The 18,177-nt window shown below is 36.4% G+C and overlaps 1 protein-coding gene across 10 annotated transcripts in view; it reads right to left on the bottom strand.

The window, feature by feature from the left end:
* Positions 1-17,472, bottom strand: part of ZMYND11 (zinc finger MYND-type containing 11) — a 141,611-nt gene extending 124,139 nt beyond the window's left edge. For 4 of the 10 annotated variants that reach the window (XR_008912377.1, XR_008912375.1, XM_016426278.2 and 1 more), the window contains exon 1: positions 16,988-17,404. The gene's annotated coding sequence lies outside the window, so the exon portion shown is untranslated. Of the gene's footprint in view, positions 1-16,425; positions 16,538-16,987 lie in introns of those variants that run through there. The other 6 variants (XR_008912376.1, XM_056799986.1, XR_008912378.1 and 3 more) reach the window with 4 other exon arrangements.
* Positions 17,473-18,177: the final 705 nt, after the last annotated feature.

Here is an 18,177-nt window from a genome sequence, read left to right as displayed (position 1 = left end):
CTTAACTAGCAATTTCCCTAGCAAGGAAAAAAGAAATGCCAGCCCAAGGCAGAATTATTTTTTAATATTGATTATTAAAATCTATATAGTGAAAACAAGTCTAAAATAGCACTAAAAACCCCTAAAATCTCAAAGGAAATAATGGGAGGGAAAATAGAAATAAAGGAGGGAAAATACCTCTAGATTTCAAATTATATTCAAACCAATAATTATCAAAACAATTTGGTACTATTTAAAGCACAGGAACAGTAGATAAGTGGAACAGATTAGATAAGTCAGCATCTGAAAAAGTTAAATTCAATAACCCAGTGTTCTATATAAACCAGATAATTTTCCATTTGATAAGAATTGTGGAGAAAACAGGAAAGAAGTTTGGCAGAAATCAAGTTTAGAACATTTTACACCAACAAGATCAAACTGAAATATGTCCTAAAAGAAAAGATTACACCCTAAAAATTTACAAGAAAACAAGACCAAATAATTTTCTTACTAAGGCTAGGAGAAGAATTCTTAACCAAGTAAAGGAAAAGACCACAGAAAATAAAACAGATAATTTCTATTAAATAAAACTTTAAACAACTCTCAAAGGGACTGCAAACTGTTAACACTTACATGAAAGATTCCTTCAAGAAAATGAGACTTGTATATCAAAACTATCTTGAGTTGTTCCTCACATATAACAAATTAGTGAATAAGACAAAACTGGAAAGAGTTGATTGTGAAAGGGTTATGGAAAAGCAAGCACACTACCCCACTGGTGGAGCTGTGAATGGTCCAAGCTTTCTGAAAAACAATTTAGAATAATACTAAAAATATAACTAAAATATCCATAGGAGATAGAGGGTAGGTTAAATTGCATTTAGGAAATCATTATAAACTGTTTCCCAGCACAAAAACCAACAAATATTTTCACAGAGATGAATTATGGTCATGAACATGGAAACTAAACAATCTCTGGAGAATCAAAATTAAAGGTGATCTAAAAGGCAAAATAGTATTAAATAGATTGTAGTATATTGCATGCATGAAATAACTAAATGCATGGAATAACTAAGATAGTTTTGAAGAAATGTCTGACTAGAAAAGTTAGGTAGTCATTTAGCAAAATTGAGTAGTAAGAGATGGAATAACTGAGTTTAAACTGCTGCTCTTATTATGTAAAAAACCCCAAAGCAATGCAAATCCTCTGTAGAACATCTATGAGAGCGCATAAGCCAGAAAGGACACAGGATGAAAGACTATACCAATTCAATATCGTGATGAAGTTACACATGTATGTTTATGTTCTCTTCAATCAGCACTGACCAATCTCTTAGTACTGGCAGCCTATACTTACATAATATTGACAGCACAATTCCTATATTATGGCTAATTATTGCAGGAACTAGAAGTTTTCATCTCTTGCTGTCTCATTGTGATCACCAATCACAGTATGTGGCAAAATCAGAATGTACTTTGACTTCATTTGATATTAGTTACTTTTCACTTTTCCCTTTGCTGATTTATGTGATACATTTTGTCTCATAAATCCTCCTTTTTATACTATTAAAAACGGTCACCTGTCATTTACATTCCTGAGCATTCTTACACTTGACATTTAACAATTACATACTCCCATCATATTTTCTTCCTCATTCATGATCTCTCCCCCTTCCCACCTCCTTCCTCTATCTCTTCCATCTCTCCCTCCTCCAGTTTCCCTATATCTTCCCTCTTTTTCTCTCTCTTCTCCTTCCTATCAAAGCCAATCTCTTGGCTAGGAACACCTTTGTCAGCAAAATTCAAAGTGGTCTGTCACTCCAACACTAACAACCAAAGACCTGAACCAGGAAGTAGATTTAGTAAAGATTAGAGAACAGTTGCTGGGTCAAGTGGAAACAGACTCAGTATTGCAAAAGAAGGAGAAGTCAGTCTGGGGAGAATGACATGAGGTCAATATTACATAATAGAATGTGGAATTAATGACTTTGGGCAGCAGCAGGAGTACTAGGAAGCCAGCATGGAAAAGTGCTAGTAATGGGGTTAGAAAGAAACTGAACTGAAATTCTCTGACAGTTGCGAACAGTGTGACCATGTTCAATTCACTTACCTTATCTAAGCTTGAGAATCCTCATCTGTTAAAACTGTGATAAAAATACCTAGTTCTTCATATTTAAAAGTGTAAATTGCTTCACAAAACTTAAAACATTATATAAACAGCTAATAAATAGGGTACACTGACTTCCTACAAAGACCATTAGATTTAAAATAAAAAGGGAGAGGGGGTAGATAAGCAGCTGGGTGCTATTTCCAGGGCGTTACTTACCCCATACTGCCTAGCCCTTACCATTCTTCTGTCTTGGTTCAAAGACAGAAGGTTAAGGGTTTTAATAAAGGCAGGATAAGGATGGTACATCAGAGATAATACTGTAACCTGTAATTGGTACTACCACCAATTTTAGCAATGAATGAAAATATTAAGCATGATTCTTAAGATTATTTTGCTTAAAAAGCTAATTTCTTTCAAGGGCATATTCAGGGTACTTTTACATGTTAAAAAAGAGTTGTAGCTACACTGTGCTCCAGAGAAGATGCTTTACTGGTTTTGTGAAAATAAAAAAAGGGGGAGATTGAAGAAAACAAAGTCAACTATGTTTCATCTAGATCTGGAAATTTACAAAGCTAATATACTAGAGGCAAAGGAAACAAATGAAATATTACCATTAGTAAGAAAACTTAGTTATATTACTGTTGACATTTTTTACATTTTCAAAGGAATGAGGCATCTATTTCTATTAAGTTATGAAACATAAAACATATAATTATTAGATTTCTCTATGAATTCACCATCTTATAAACTTCATTATTACTATTATTTGTCATATTTTATGCCTTCATTTTCTACATTTCTCTTATATGTCCCTTTCTCTCCACCCATATAGCTCCAATCCCTCATCACCTCTTGATTTGACTAATCCACCAATAGCCTTCCAATTTACCTCTCCACCTCACTCTATTCCATTCCATTCTCCACTGAGCTGCCAAAATGATTTTTCTAAATAACAGGTTTGGCCATGTTCATCAAACTGTTCAAACTCTAATAGGGGCAAAAATAAAGTCCTTTTTTAGTATTTAAATCTTAAGACTGTTTCTACTTTTCCTGCCATATTCCTTTATCTGCATATAATATCACCCACCTCCTATCTCCAAGCCTTTGCACTGGTTCTTCTGCATATTTGGAATAAGCTCCCTACAAAGCTTGCCTATCAGAATCCCTGGCTTTCTTTAAGACTCAGCAAAGGTACTACTTCCTTCAGGAGGCCTTTCCTAGTCCCCATCTCAAAGGTTACTTTATCTCTTCTGCATTTAACTTTGTATGTGACTTAATCTGTTTTTGTCCTCAAGTAGTTGGGGGGTTTTTGCTTTTCATTATTATCTCCAGCACCTGACAAATAGACTGTTCTTTGTAAATGCTGATTGCTGGATAGTGAAGAGGCACAGAGGTGGTGTGCAGCAGTGGAGTGGGGCAGAGTGGATAGGATGCAGGATCTGGAATCAGGAAGATGAGCTCAAATGTGGCCTCAAAACACTTAGTAGCTTTGAGACCTAGAGAAAGGAACTTTTAACTAACATCTATTTGCCTTGACTTTCTTATCTGACAATAAACATTATCTTTCTCCTAAAGTTGTTGTGAGAATCACCAGATAAAAACTATAGGCATATAGCATGTGCTATATATAGATGCTTACTCCTTTCCTTTCCTTTCCTAAGTATCAGCTACAAGGAAAAAGGGGGACTTATAAAGAACGAAAGGCACTTATCAAGCACTTACTATATATCAGGCATTGAGCATAAAAAGCAAAGATTAAATTATATAGATGTGGCTCATGTGGAATTCATAAATAATCATCTGCATATAATTGAGACCACTATTTCTAAGTATTTGAAAATATGTGAATCCAGGGATAGGGGCCATGGCTAACTATGATTTCATTAACATGAGACCTAAGTGCAGGTCTGTACATTCCCTGTATCTCAGAGTCTAGGAAAGTTATCTTTAGCATTGAAAGATTAAGGGACTTGCCCAAGAACACAAGTCAGAGGCAATACTTGAATCCAAATCTTCCTGGTTCTCAGGTCAGCTCTCTATCCATTATGCCAAGCTGCCTCTCCTTAAAATAAACACTGCCTTAAAAAAGTAAAGTGATTAGTTATTACTTTGGTAGAAATTCATATATGTAATGTTTATAAGTTTCTAAATAATATCCAGAAATGCTGTTATTTTAAATTATGCCTATCATTTTATCAAATTATATAAATTCACAGAATTAAATTCATGGTTTTTTATTTAAAACATTTAATCTGAAAAGTAATTTTAGATTGGGATAAGCTAATACAATTAAATGATTCAGTTCTCCATTTTGTACACCTAATCTTTAACATAGACTTTATGAGGTATGTCGCTTAGTGCCTCAATGTAGAAAAACAAGAAACTTTGAAAACATGTTAAAAGTACTATAATTCAGGTTAATTATATTTGAAGTAATTAACTAAAACTGAAGAGGTTTAAGAACTAATGACATGGACCACATATTAACTACTGGAATTAAGAATAAGTGCTTACATTTTTTCAAAGAGGCAGCAGGTATTCTATACTAAAAGTCCCAAGTTTTGGGACTTTTAAAAATGTATTAACCAATTGTGCTTAATTTTTTCCCTTCAAATGATAATTATTTATTATATGGGATGGATATCTGGGCAGGGACGATGGGAAAGAAGGTTACTTGGAATAATTATAATGTAAAAATAAATTCATACAAAGAATATGTGCTTAAAAATTATTTCAGAACTTCCTACCAACTCCAATGAGGGATCACCTAATTACCTAATGAAAGTCTTTACAGTTTACTCTCTTAATTCTAACAAGAAATTTGAAATTTCTAATAGCCTAAAACTCAAGTCAGAAAGAGTATTTAGATGAAGGAAGTAGTACACTGCTACAAAAATGTCTTAATATGAACAAGAAAAAAAAAGTTTGAAAATCATATCATGTATAGCCTTTTAAAAAAATGAAAATGCTGGAACTTTGGATTTCTAAAGGTTTAATGTAATGGTTCAACTGAGATATGATTGGGGATGTTGACTTTAAATGATCATTCTATTGCAAATATAAATAATATGGAAATAGGTTTTGAACAATGATACATGTAAAACCCAGAAGAATTGCTCATTGGCTCTGGGAGGGGGCCGGGAAGAGGAGAGGGAAAGAACATGAAATCATGTAACTATGGAAAAATATTCTAATTTAATTAATGAAAGTATTAAAAAAAATAAAGTTTTAGTGTAAAGAGTAATAGGATTTGGGTTCAGTTTATTGCCTGGAACCAAGGCAGCTATTTGATAAGCCAAATAAAAAACAATGGAGAAAACAGGTAGGATGGTATGTAAATATAAATTCAAAATACTTTTTTCTTATCAGTTTTTATCAAGTCCCAATATTTTGCTAAACATTTAAAAGTAGTATTTATCATTAGTTTCTTTTAGCCTCTTATTCTTGACATGTCAAAGGTGGCTTTCAGAAAGCCAAATTACCCAAGAATAAGAAGTTTATAGGAGGGTCATACCCTGCTGTAGTCAGACAATGGCATATAAAATGAAGTTCCAAGGATTTTAGGATGGACACTGATAAACTGAATGGCAACCAGGATAAGGAGGATAATGAAGGGGATTGAGTAAATAGCATATTAAGATGGTCCTTTTCAAAATCCATTTGTATTTACTTTTTTATAAGTTTTCTAGTGAGTTAGAAGTATATAAGTTGTCTCCCCCTAGAAGAATATACACTCCTTTAAGGCAGATTGTTTTAGTGCCCTTAACAGATAGCACAGAATAAATGCGTACTTAATACTTTTTTAATAAAGGAATGAATCCATGAGAAGACTTGGGAAGGGAAAATAAGTCTTCTAAGAGTTTCTAAAAATTTAAAGGTTCTCATGTGGAAGTGGGATTAGGATTGTTCTACTTAGTCCTAAAAAGCAAAACCAAGGACAATGTGTGAGAAATACAAGGAAAATTCGTGTAAACAAAATTTTCCTAACATTTACAGTTATGACAGGGTATAAAGGACTATCTTGGAAGGTAGATGCTCAAGAACAGGCTGCCATTCAATGGGTATATGTAGAGAGGGTTCTTTTTCAGATCTCAGTTGAACTAGATGTCCAGAAGTCCCTTTCAAACTCTGTAAAACATAATGTTGTCCCACATCTCTTTAAAAAATCAAAAGAAAGACCCTTTTACTTCCAGGATTGGATATTGTCAGTTATTTTTTATCTTAGGGTTTTTATCTTTAAATTACTTACATTTGCTGAATAGTCTGTCCTTATTGTTTTTAACCTGATTCATAGTTTTTTAAAGCACAGTGGCTGGTAGTTTAATTTGATTTGAATGGACCACATATAATTTGGCTATGTCCCTAAAGATTTTTAAAATTAGCAGATAATATTTAGCTAGCAGATACTATGGAGTCTTAATAACTGCAGTTAAGTGATAAAGTACGGTTCAAAAGAAGTCAATCACAACCAAACTTAAACAGCTTACTTATTTGGAAGATTTAACAATCCGAATTTGTTGGTATTTGGTATGTTGACTAGGTGAAACAATCACAAGAAAGTTAACAATGTAATCCAAAGTTTTTCACAGAATCAGAGATAGATATTATTACTCCTAGATAAATATTATTACTCCTACTGTCAAGAAGGCCTCAGAATTCCCACATTTCATATTTTAATGTCCAGGTACATACTAATTACACTTAAATTATATTTTCACGAATTTGAAATTTTTTCCTTTTAAGATGTTCAGTAGTCGTACACATTTGTGTAAATTATACAATAGTTCCTGCTTAATTCGGATTGATGATCTTCAACTATAAACTACCACCTTGCTAAGAGTTCTGGAGGACACATTATAGGGCCAGATATACACAAAGGGGGATGGGGGTGTAGGAACCAAGCAATGTGTGATTATTGCTCTCAACTGAGAATGCACTTTAATCCTGATAGGGGGTTGTTTGTTATACACTAACAATTGCCTTTTCACTATGGTATAGTACTTAGTAATACTTTAATTTCATCAAAAGTCTACATAACCAGTCTAGTTATAAAACTTTTTTATGCCAGAACCTTATACTAGTATATCTCATTCTGTATTTTTCCTTGCAATTAAGAGAATCTCTTGAGAGGTTTGCCCAATAGCAACGAAAACTTTAGGAAATAAGTTTAATCATAATTTTATATAAGAAAGGTGGTGCTAAATAATTAACTCAAAATAACCACTGCCATTCCTGATATTAGTTGCAATTAATAATCTGAATTATTTTATAATAGAATTATGAAGTTTTAAAAAGAAAGCAATTTCCTCCAAATGGGTTCTTCATGTTATTTCCAACATAAATTCTTTAGGAAGTCTCTGAAATATTATCTCTATGCTAAACTAAATTCTTTGTACTTCAAACTAGATAATTATACTCTGCTGACTCAACAAAAGTTAAATTTTCAAATTATATTCTGAAGTTTATTCTGAAAGAATATTAAAGAGATCAGTTCCTTTTTAAAAGAGGAAAATATGCATCCAGAATGTCAGGTCAAACAGAATATCCACATTCAAATACCTTAAAAAAAAAACAAAAAAAAAAACACCTTACCTTCTGTCTTATTGATTCCAAGGCAGAAGAGTGGTAAGGGTTAGGCAATGGAGGTTACATGACTTGCCCAGGATCACACAGCTGGGAAGTGTCTGAGTTCAGATTTAAACCTAGGACCTCCCATGTCTAGGCCTAGCTCTCAATCCACTGAGATTGCCCCCTCAAATACATTTGTTAAACTGAAAATACTGACAATTAAACAAATATTTAAGAATACAAATTAGCAAACTTTAAAAGCAAATTATAAATCTTAACACTTTCTGCTTTACTATGTCACATGGTATCAGGAGTAGAGCACTAATCAGAAGAATATTAATTCTAAAAATTAAATGAGGTCAGTCATAATCCCTTAAAGTCATTTATCTTTCAATCTATAAAATCATAGACTTTATTTTTTTTAAAAAGGCACACTGTCCAAATACACCAGTGAAAACTGGTAAGGAGTATGAAGTTTTTCTTTAGAATATAAACTATCAAAGTACTGATCCTTTTTTTTTTTTAACCCAGGGCCCTAGTATAGCACCTGGCACAGAATAGTTAAATACACAACTACCACAGCAAGTAAAACTGAACTGTTTGTGGGATTTTAACTTGGCAATTTAAGAATAAAATTAGTATTATTTGATGTAATCTGAATTAAACAAATCCAAGACAACTTGGAAATATCTCCATTTCTATAAGCTTTAATTTTTCATTTACAAACACTAAAGAGATCAGCAAGTCAAAATTAGAAGTTATAGAGAATACATAATTAGCATAAATGTACTGCAAAAAAATGTTGTCAGGAAAGGTGATATAAAATATCTCTTATCAAAACATGCTGAGACTACAAACTACAAGTTAGAAAGGGGGGATTAAAACATATTGTCCATTTTTATTATAAGTAAAAAATACTTCAAAGGTAATAACATATACACAAAAAATTATCAAAAGTGGCAGATATTGAAGTCAAAGATAAATTAAGTTCATTTCTTTAACTTCATAAAGCTTTTTTACTTGAGAAGACCCTCCTATCAAATTTCTACCAGAATAAGAAGCCCTATATACTCCCTAAATACACTTCTGATAAAAACAAGTATGTAACAAATTTGTGGGGAACCAATAATACTAGTTAATTCAAGAACCCACATAAAGGAAAAATGTCCCAATAAATTCATATAAATTATTGTGAGTTTTAGGCAATGATTTTGGGACACTTTTAAAGAGTAATACTCATTATTTCTTGTTTTTCCATAACTGAAATTAAAAAAAAAAAGTTTTAACATCTATATTACTCCACATAGGGATACTGGAGACTCTGTATGATAGGAATATGTCTAGAAATTACCTGATGTATTCACACCTTCATAATATTTATGAAGGAGCATGAGTTTTATTTTAAAGGATTCTACAAATATTATGGAATTACGAAGCTTCATCACTTACAGCAGTCATTTCAATTCAAACTGTTCTGAAACTGTACTGATTCAGCAGAGACCTTTCTAAGTTACTATACTGCTCAAAGCAACTCCTTTCATTTACTGCTTAACTACCTCCCAAATCTAATATATCAATAATATTTGTACTGAAGTCAACTTCAAAAGATTTTCAAATTCTTTCCCTTAAAAGAAGTATTGCAGTTTTTGTTTTGTTTTGTTTTGTTTTTTTTGGGGGGGGTTGCTTTTAATTTCCCTGAGCCATGCTATCTTCAAAATGTCTGCTGCCACAGGCAGTATAATACGTTTATGATGAAACAGCCAACCTTCAGAAAGCTGCTACAGCATACAGCAGTAAGCAAGATTCTGAAGTGACCTAATGTACATTCATATTCACTTTAAAAACTCAGAAACACATTATACAAAGTTGTTTTGTTTAATTATCTTGCAATTAATTATTTTCATTTTTTCTGTGAATGAATTAAAATAATTAGTTTAAAATGCTAGAGTTAAGATCATGTGAAATATGCTTCCACTGTAAACTCTATTTTAAAAAATTCTAGCTAAAAATTTTCCAAGTTTATTTAATCAATTCAAGGCATTATAAAATCCTTTTAGCTAAGTGAAGAAAAATAATTATGTTCTTTACATAACATCTGAGATTTAATTTCACTTAAAAATTACTGAAAAAAAAATTTTGAATGACTGTCACTTAGAAGTCTGGAGGAAATTATAAAAAATATAAAACATGTTTAAGGCATAGCTGTAGACATAAGTATTACTTAATAGTTATGTGGCTAGAGCTTAATGCAGCTATGACTGGGGAAATTATGAAGACTTAAGATGGGACCCTTTAAGAAAAGCTTTTTGCTGTTTCTGTGACTTTTAAAAAATGACCTTTAGTTCAGAACATATATTTGAAATAATCAGAGTTAAAGCATAAATAGCAATTATTTTTCTTTCATGTGGCTTTTTAAAAATAATCTTTGTTCCAAGAAAAATCAATGTAAAAATGTTAGGTTGAACTCATTTAAAAATAATTAAAATTAAGGTTTATATAGTAATATTAACTCAATTAAAATCATCTTAAGATAGTTTTCATTTTTTCAGACAGATTTGCCTTGCTTTAAAAAGCCTCAATGTTATATAAATATGAATTTATGTCAGATTAGTGATTTGCATTATAAAAACATCTGCCATTAGCCCCATAAAAATTTCTCTGCATGAGATTTGCTTTCCTACAGCATTTAAAATATGATTATACACTTCTTAAAAATAAATCCATTCCATAGATTACATGCTACCTGTGTGAATATAGGCAATCCCTCAAATTCTCCAGGGCTCAGTCTCCTCATCTGTAAAATGAGAGGGTTGTGTTGGATGATCTCCAAGGTCCCTTGTAACTCAAACTCTATGATCCTAATGAGTACTCATGAATATTTAATTCCATGGATTCTTAACCTAGAATGTGTGAACTATTTTTTTAAAGTTCTGATAACTATTTCCTTGTAAATGTATATTTTATTTTATTTTAAAGTTTTCTCAGAAAGGCCCTCCAGATTGCCAAAGGGCCATGACATAAACAAGGTTAAAAGCCCCATCACTTAGTCTATTAAGCTTCATTCATTCTTTGGGGGGAAGTATTTGGAAGCGGCAATGGAAAGTGTATACTTAGCTGGGACTCTCCAGTAAAATTTTGTCACTTTTCAAATTAAGAAATTAAGGCCCACAGAGATGAAGTGACTTGATAAGTCATCAGTCTTTGCACTGACCTCAGATTCAGGGAGCTCTTTCTATACTAATTTATTATGGCACCATTTAAAAAGCACCTCTCCAATATTATATAACAATGTTAAGAAAAAAAACACTTTATACTATAATGTGAAAAAATTAGATTGCCTCCTTTATACTAAAACTTCAGACAATAAACTCTTCTAACATTTACACATTAAGTGCTATGTAATTATTTACTGAAAATTCTAGAAAGGTATCATAAGCAAAATATTATTTTTCAGCTACTTTTAAAGTAACAAAAGAAATATTTTGTATTTATTGAAAAACATAAAAAATTTAAATATAATTTATTAATAAGCTAGAGTTTCTCCTACCCATCTTTATTTTTTAAAATTGCTTTAATTTGTTAAAGTATTTTCCGGGAAAATATAAAATTTACCTTTAATGCCAGGATATTTAACATTTCAAAATATCATTTAACTACTTAAATAATTTGTCCAAATAAATTGGGAAAATGTTATTCTACAAAATTCTGCAGACTACAAAAATTTATCTAAAAGTTCCAACAATTTTTTTTCTAATTTTATAACGTATTAAACCTATATAGAATTTTTAAAAAATAGTGAACAGGTAAAACTTCTCTAAAGTAGCAACCTCAGTTTCTATATAACATAGCTGTTTTAATCGTTATCCTGATTATGTTATTTTTCATATTCCTTAGACTATTTTTCTCCTACGTCCTGCTTGCATTTTGACGTTAATAGTCATCTCAGTATCGATTCACATACTTTTTTGGTCAGTAGTATTCATCCTCTAGGACAAAATTCCAATGAAACATCCAAACAATGCCATATTTCTCTTTGTTAATGAAAAATAATCCAGAATTGGTACTGATTTTTATGTATTTACTGTTACTGAATAATAATTAATTCATGACTGAAACAAAACCAGGGATGATATCACATTATTTTTTTAAAAAATACTAGAAAAGACAAGATTGCTAATTTCCTGGAGGATAATAGACCACTCAATCTCAAAATAGTACTCAAATATAACAGGATTTTCCTTTCAAGATCACCAAGCAATCCCATTATTCCGAGAGTTATAAGGTACATATATTTTAATTGATGCTATTTCATTTTCACTTAGGAATTTCACAGCACCCCCTCTGACAAAGGAAGTAACAAATGGGGAATACATCAATAAAGAATGAGTAGAAAAAAAGCAGTTCAATTTGTTACTTATTATAAGATGTAGGTAAAGGTTTTGTGGTCAAAACAGTCAACACTTATTGAGTAAATGAAGAATAGCGTTTCTGTAATAAGGGAAAGTCACCATCATTAAGTAGTAAAAAGACTTCAGAAGGAATTGCTACTGAGAACTAATTATTAAAAGATCCTTAATATGGTGTACAAAAAAAAATATCAATCTTGAATATCACAAAAACAGAACCCCCTTACTTACATCCCCAGATAACTGCCTATATATATCTACTTTGATCTGTACATTGAAGGCTATAAGTGAATTGTAACCTGTAAATACACATACAAGATAAGAGGCAGTTACCTTACAAAAGCTTTTCTTCAAGTTAGGAATACAGCTATTGTGTTACCAGTTATAGCTTATATTTTAAGGTATTTACAGATTACTTTATTTTACTTAAATAATGCAGTGAATGGATAACTGGACTTGGAGTTAGGAAGGCCTGAGTTCAGATGCAGGCCCAGACATTTACTAACTGTATGTCTCTATGGAAGTCATTTAACCTCTGACTCAAGTTTCTTCCTCTGAGAAATAGAGATAGTAGAACCATTCTGGATTATAGTTGAGAAAAAAATGAAATAACTTTTGCATAGCACTCTGCAAACTTTAAAGCTCTATAAAATATTATTCCTTGATGCTAACAATCCTGTAAACCAGGGCAGTATTATATTAGTATCCTTATTTTATGGATGAGGAGACTGAGGCTCACAATTTGTCTAAGATCTCCCCAGTTATAAAAGAATATAGACTCAGAACTAAAACCCAAATCTTCTGACTCCAAGACTAGTACAGATTCCATTAATAATGGGAATATAATATTGATTCCTAAGGTTTAAAAAAAATTATTTAAATTGTTATTCAAGAATTGAATGTTAGTTCAACAAATAGTGACTATAATACACAGAATACAAAAGTCAAATTATCTTTTACTCTTTTTATTTCCATACTTAGTATTACATGAATTGAAGGACCAAATTAAGAAAAAAAAAAGATTCTAAACTGAATATAAATATATTGATGGATAAAATCAAGGTTGGGATTAATCTGGCTTTCTTTTATCATTCCACTATACCTCCCTTTAATGATAAAGATAAATTTAGCTATATGCTCCCATTTGTCCTCTCAGTACATTCTGTTCATTTAGTACAGTGGGCATTGCAACTCTTATCTGGGAAAGTAAGATATAATCTTGCTTTACTGCCAGAGCCACCATTGCCAGCGGGCAAACTGTATTTGAGGCAGTACCCTCATAGAGGAAATCACAGATCTATCAAAGTAACTTAGAAAAAAAATGATACTGGCAAATGCTGTGTGCATGATACCTTCTTTTTCATGCTGGCATAACATAAGCTGGGCTGGGGGAAAAAGACAACATTGAAAACAAAGGATGAGAAAGTTTCACTTTTCTTCTATCAAAGACAAATTTTACTTAATAATAACAAAAAGCCCCCCCAAATGGCAAGAGTTCAGAATTTCTTAGAGTGCAGTAAACCAAGAAAAAAATATCTAGTAATGGTGAATTATGTATTAATCTACTTTAAAAGGATTTATATTTTGAAATACCTAGAATGTGAAAAACTCAATGTTTTCTTATAAAATGTCTAGATGATGAATAAAGAAGAATCCATGACAGAACCATCATTCACATAGCAAAAAACTACTTTAAACCCAATGTTTAATACTAAAAATTTTCAAGCAGAATAGGATAAACTTTGCTTGCAAAAAAATTAATGGCAAATTTTTGCTCTCCAGTTTTGCCTTAATTTCTTTCATATAACTGCTTAACTGCAAAGTTTTCCACGTGGATGTGAGTTGTGGGACATGAAATAAAATGATCATTAGACACAAGATGTTTAAGGCTGTAGCCAAACTAGTTAAAATATTTAGAATACAGGTGTTCAATCATATCAGTAGATTTTACTGTATCCCACTAGGGACTGATATAACAAAGCAGCCAAGTAAAAATGTCTTAGGAATTATGAGGGCATCAACCTTCAATTTGATTTCTGAGAAATATATATATATGTGTGTGTGTGTGTGTGTGTGTGTGTGTGTGTGTGTGTGTGTATATATATATATATATATACATATTATATATTTTGTGTTATACATTGCATAAAGACCCAAATAAATGGATCACAGATTTAGAGCTCCAGGAGATATGAGAAGCCAACTAAACCAACCCTTCCACTTTGCATATGAGAAAAATGAGGACCACTAATGGAAGAATTAACTTTTTCAATGTCACCACTTTGGGAACGAACACTATGCTTAAAAAAGAGTCCCAAGAAGAGATGCTGACAATATCTATGACCAAATTTATTGGTCTTTAAAGTATCTGTGCTTGTGAAAAGTACCTCATTAAACTAAAATACTATGTCAACCACAGCTAAAGTATTATAGTTTTGATGAATTCATCTCAAATTTATCTGGAAAATTAGTGTGAGCTTAGATATATTATCTTTTCTGATCTCCAAACTCTTAATTTAGTCAGCCAGAAAAGAATGACAGTTGACCAAAAGATTGTAAGCAAAGCAGACCACAGTATCAAACTGTTCAGGTAACATAAAGCAGACTATTCCTAGAAGCTTATTGGATATAGTTAGTAACTCAGCTCTTAAGCTTCAACAGCTTAGCAGTTCTGAAAACCAAAAAATACAAATGGGTACTTGTCTAGTAAAAGGTAAGCATGACAACTTCCAAAACACCTAAGAGCTATTTCCCCAATAATATAGTCTTGCAAGTAAATGAAATCTAATCTCTAAGAAGATCTTGACTCCCCTAAGTCTGGTAAAAAGTCTTTATTCCCTTTTAACAAGGCCTGAATTAAAACTCACAAAGCCAATTTCTTTTTTTTTCCCTTTAAAAACCTTGTTTTAGGATAAAAAGACGATAATAAAATTGTTTATAAAGTGATGTAGTGTTAGCTCCCCACTGTTAAAATGCCTGAGACTAAATAACTCGAGGTACTCTATATGTGAATCAATAATGCCTTTTTCACTAATTCCACCTGTTTTTATCGTTTTCCTACATGGAATGCAATACTGTCTTACAAAAAAGATCAGTTCCCTATTTCCAAGATGGGCTTTCACTGAGGGAACTTTTTGCAGCCTTTGCTTTTTTACCCCAGACAATCTCCAAGTTGTTGCATTTTAACTCTAGCGTCACACACAGACCCTTAGCATCTAATGGGGTCTGGTATAAAGAGCAAATTCAGAGTAAGCAATCAAAGTATCCCCAGTATAAAAGGAGACTTTATACGCCAGAGCTGAGGGAGATCTCCCCCTTTAACCTCCTCGAAAAGGTCAGGAGAGCAGCACGAGCCAGCTGACCCAACTTCTTCCTTCCTTAGCCTGGGCCCCCCACCCTCTTTTTCCTCCACAAACTTAGACACCTTTAAGACACTGGGGAATCTAAAGAGGGATGAGAGGGTTCTCTATAAACGGAAACATTGCTTTTCTCTAAATGCTTCCCCAAAGAGACAAATGACATTTGCTTGTGGCAATTCCTCACTTACAAGCAGCCCAGAGAAGACAAGAGGAGGTGGGCTTGAGGGGGAAGGAGGAACTTTTTATTATTATTTGTTTAAAGGCATGAGCTGAGCAGGGACCTGTTGAGGAAGGAGGGAGGTGAAGGTGGTGCCAGGCCCACCAGGCTTGGAAGCCCCGCTGGCGCCCAAGTCCTTCAGGGGCCGGGCCGGCGGCGACAGTAGCAGAAGCTGCCATTACTCCCCCCACCCCCACGACGAGCCACGCCGGTGGCAGCACTCCGCCGCCCTCTTCCCCTCCCCTTTTCCCCACCTCTCGGCCAGCGCCACACACATACACGTTCCCTAGAGGTGGGGGGCGGGGGAACTCCCGTGGAAGGGTCCAGGAAGCCAGGTTGAGCGCGACCGGCCCTCGGCCTCCACGCGACGCCCCGGCTTCCCCGTCGCGGACCAGGCCTCGACGCGGTTCTTCCAAGGGAAGCTTTTCCCACCGTCCTTTGAAATCCACCGAGGAGAAGGGGAAAGGGAAAGGGGTCACTCCTCTCACCCCTGGGGAAAAAAAAGGGACCTGTCCAGAAGCCACGACTCGAGAACGCACCGCCCACGGCCGCCACCCCTATCTCCCGCCGGGTCCAGGAGCCCCGCCACGCTACCCCACGCGGCTCCAGCGACCAACTTCGGCCGGAGCCTGGGGGAGCGAGTGTGAGAAGGGCAGATCGCGGGGCTGGGGTGGGAGTCGGGCGAATAACAATGCGGATCCCCCTTCCCCGCCAGGAATTCTCGCTGAAGACCCCCCCCTCCTCCCCGCATTCCCCCCCCCCCCAGGGCGGGCTGCTTCTCCCCACCATTATGCTCGGGCTCCTCGCAGCCGCCGCCGCCTCGGGCTCCTCCGGCTCTGCCAGGCGCCCCCGACACCACCCCCCCACGCGCGCACACTCACTCACACACAGACACTCCCGCCCATCGCCCGCCCTCCTTCCTTCCTTCCTTCCCCCTCTTCCTCGAGCTCGGGGGAGGGCATGACAGGGAAGGGCGGGAAGGAGCGGGGGGCGCCCCAGGCTGAAGGCTGGGGGGGGCCCTGCCCGGGGGGCAGGACCCCGCGGCCGCCGCCCTCCCCTCCTGGCTGGGCCCGGGGGCTTGGGGCTCGGGAGTTTGTAAGGCGCCATGTTGATAATCCTCCATCACACCACCCGCCCCAGGAGAAGGAAGGAGAGAGACCCGAGGCGGGGGGGCGGGAAAAGAGCTGCGACAATGGAGGACGAGAAGGAAGGGGCCGCGGGGAGGGAGCGCGCTGGGGCCGCCCCGAGGCGGCGGGGGTAGAGTCCGCTCGGCTGGGCCCCCTCAGCCCGGCCGCCCCAGCCTCTCAGCCTCCCCCTCAGTCCGCCCGCCCGCCTCTTCCCCACTTACAGCGTCGCTCCGCTCCTCACCTGGTGCTGCGGCGGCGGCGGCGGCGGCGGCGGCGGCGGCGCGCGGGCGGCGGGCTGGCTCCCGAGCCGGGGAGGGAGGGAGGGAGCGAGCGAGCGAGCAAGCGAGGAGGGCGCGGGGAGCGAGGAAAGGAGGCAGGCAGAGAGGGAGGGGGACCGGGGGAGGGGGGCGGCGGCAGCGGCGGGGGCGAGAAGTTGGGAGGCGCGCCCGCCGGCCTGCCTAGCTGCCGGGGGAAACTTTTCAATCCCTTCCCCAGGCCGCTGCTGCTGCCTCCCCCTTCACATGTTGGTTTTGTGTGCGTACGTGTGTGTGTCTGCGTGTGCGTGTGTGTGTTTTCCTACCCTTCCCTCCCTCGTCCCTCCCTCCCTCCTCCCTGCTCTCTGCTCCCTCTACCTCGCTCTCCCTTTCTCACCCCCCCCTTGGAGTTTTATTGTGTCTGAACCTCCCCCTTCCCCCCCCCCCCTGTGGCCACAGGTCAGGTTTCTCGGGGTAAACAGGGTTGGTTTCCGAGGGTGCGAGGAGGAGCCGCCGCTGCGTGGGGAGAAGGAGAACTCTAGCGGCTGTCGTCGGACTTGCTTCTTTCCCCAAGCAGAGATTTTTTTTTAACGTATATTTATATGATGAAAATAAATCTGCATTTACACCCAGTTACCCGGAGCCTCCCGCCCCACCCCACCCCACCACCACCCCTCACTTCTGGATGCGGTTTGTTGCAACTTAACACTTCTCCCTCTTCACGGATATGGATTCTGTAGACACGTGTGAAAAACATATCATGCACACTTGAGTAATAATGAATAGTTACTCTAGGCAAACATTTAAACGGGAGCTTTCTTGTTCATTGTTCGGCAGTGGCAACTGCAAAAGAGGTGTGCGTGTGTGAGATTCTGGCAAGGCTCCTGTTTAAATGGGATTACACCATTATATTTATGTCGGTTATATCCATGTTTTACGTGGCCATGGGAATTCTATCCAAGGTTCAATAAACCCCTTGAAAGCATTCATCTTTAAAATTACCAAAGTCTGTGAGATACTTTCAGTGCCTGATGTAGTGAAATGTAGTCCGGGAAAGTCGGAGGGATGGGTGCCATCCTATGTTGAAATGTACAAAATATCTATTATTATGGTTCATTTTCACAGGGACAGTATAAGTATCAGAGGAAGAGATGATT

Source organism: Monodelphis domestica, chromosome 5, assembly GCF_027887165.1.
Source record: "Monodelphis domestica isolate mMonDom1 chromosome 5, mMonDom1.pri, whole genome shotgun sequence".
In the NCBI taxonomy this organism is placed as follows: Eukaryota; Metazoa; Chordata; class Mammalia; order Didelphimorphia; family Didelphidae; genus Monodelphis; species Monodelphis domestica.
This window is presented reverse-complemented; position numbering and strand designations above follow the sequence as displayed.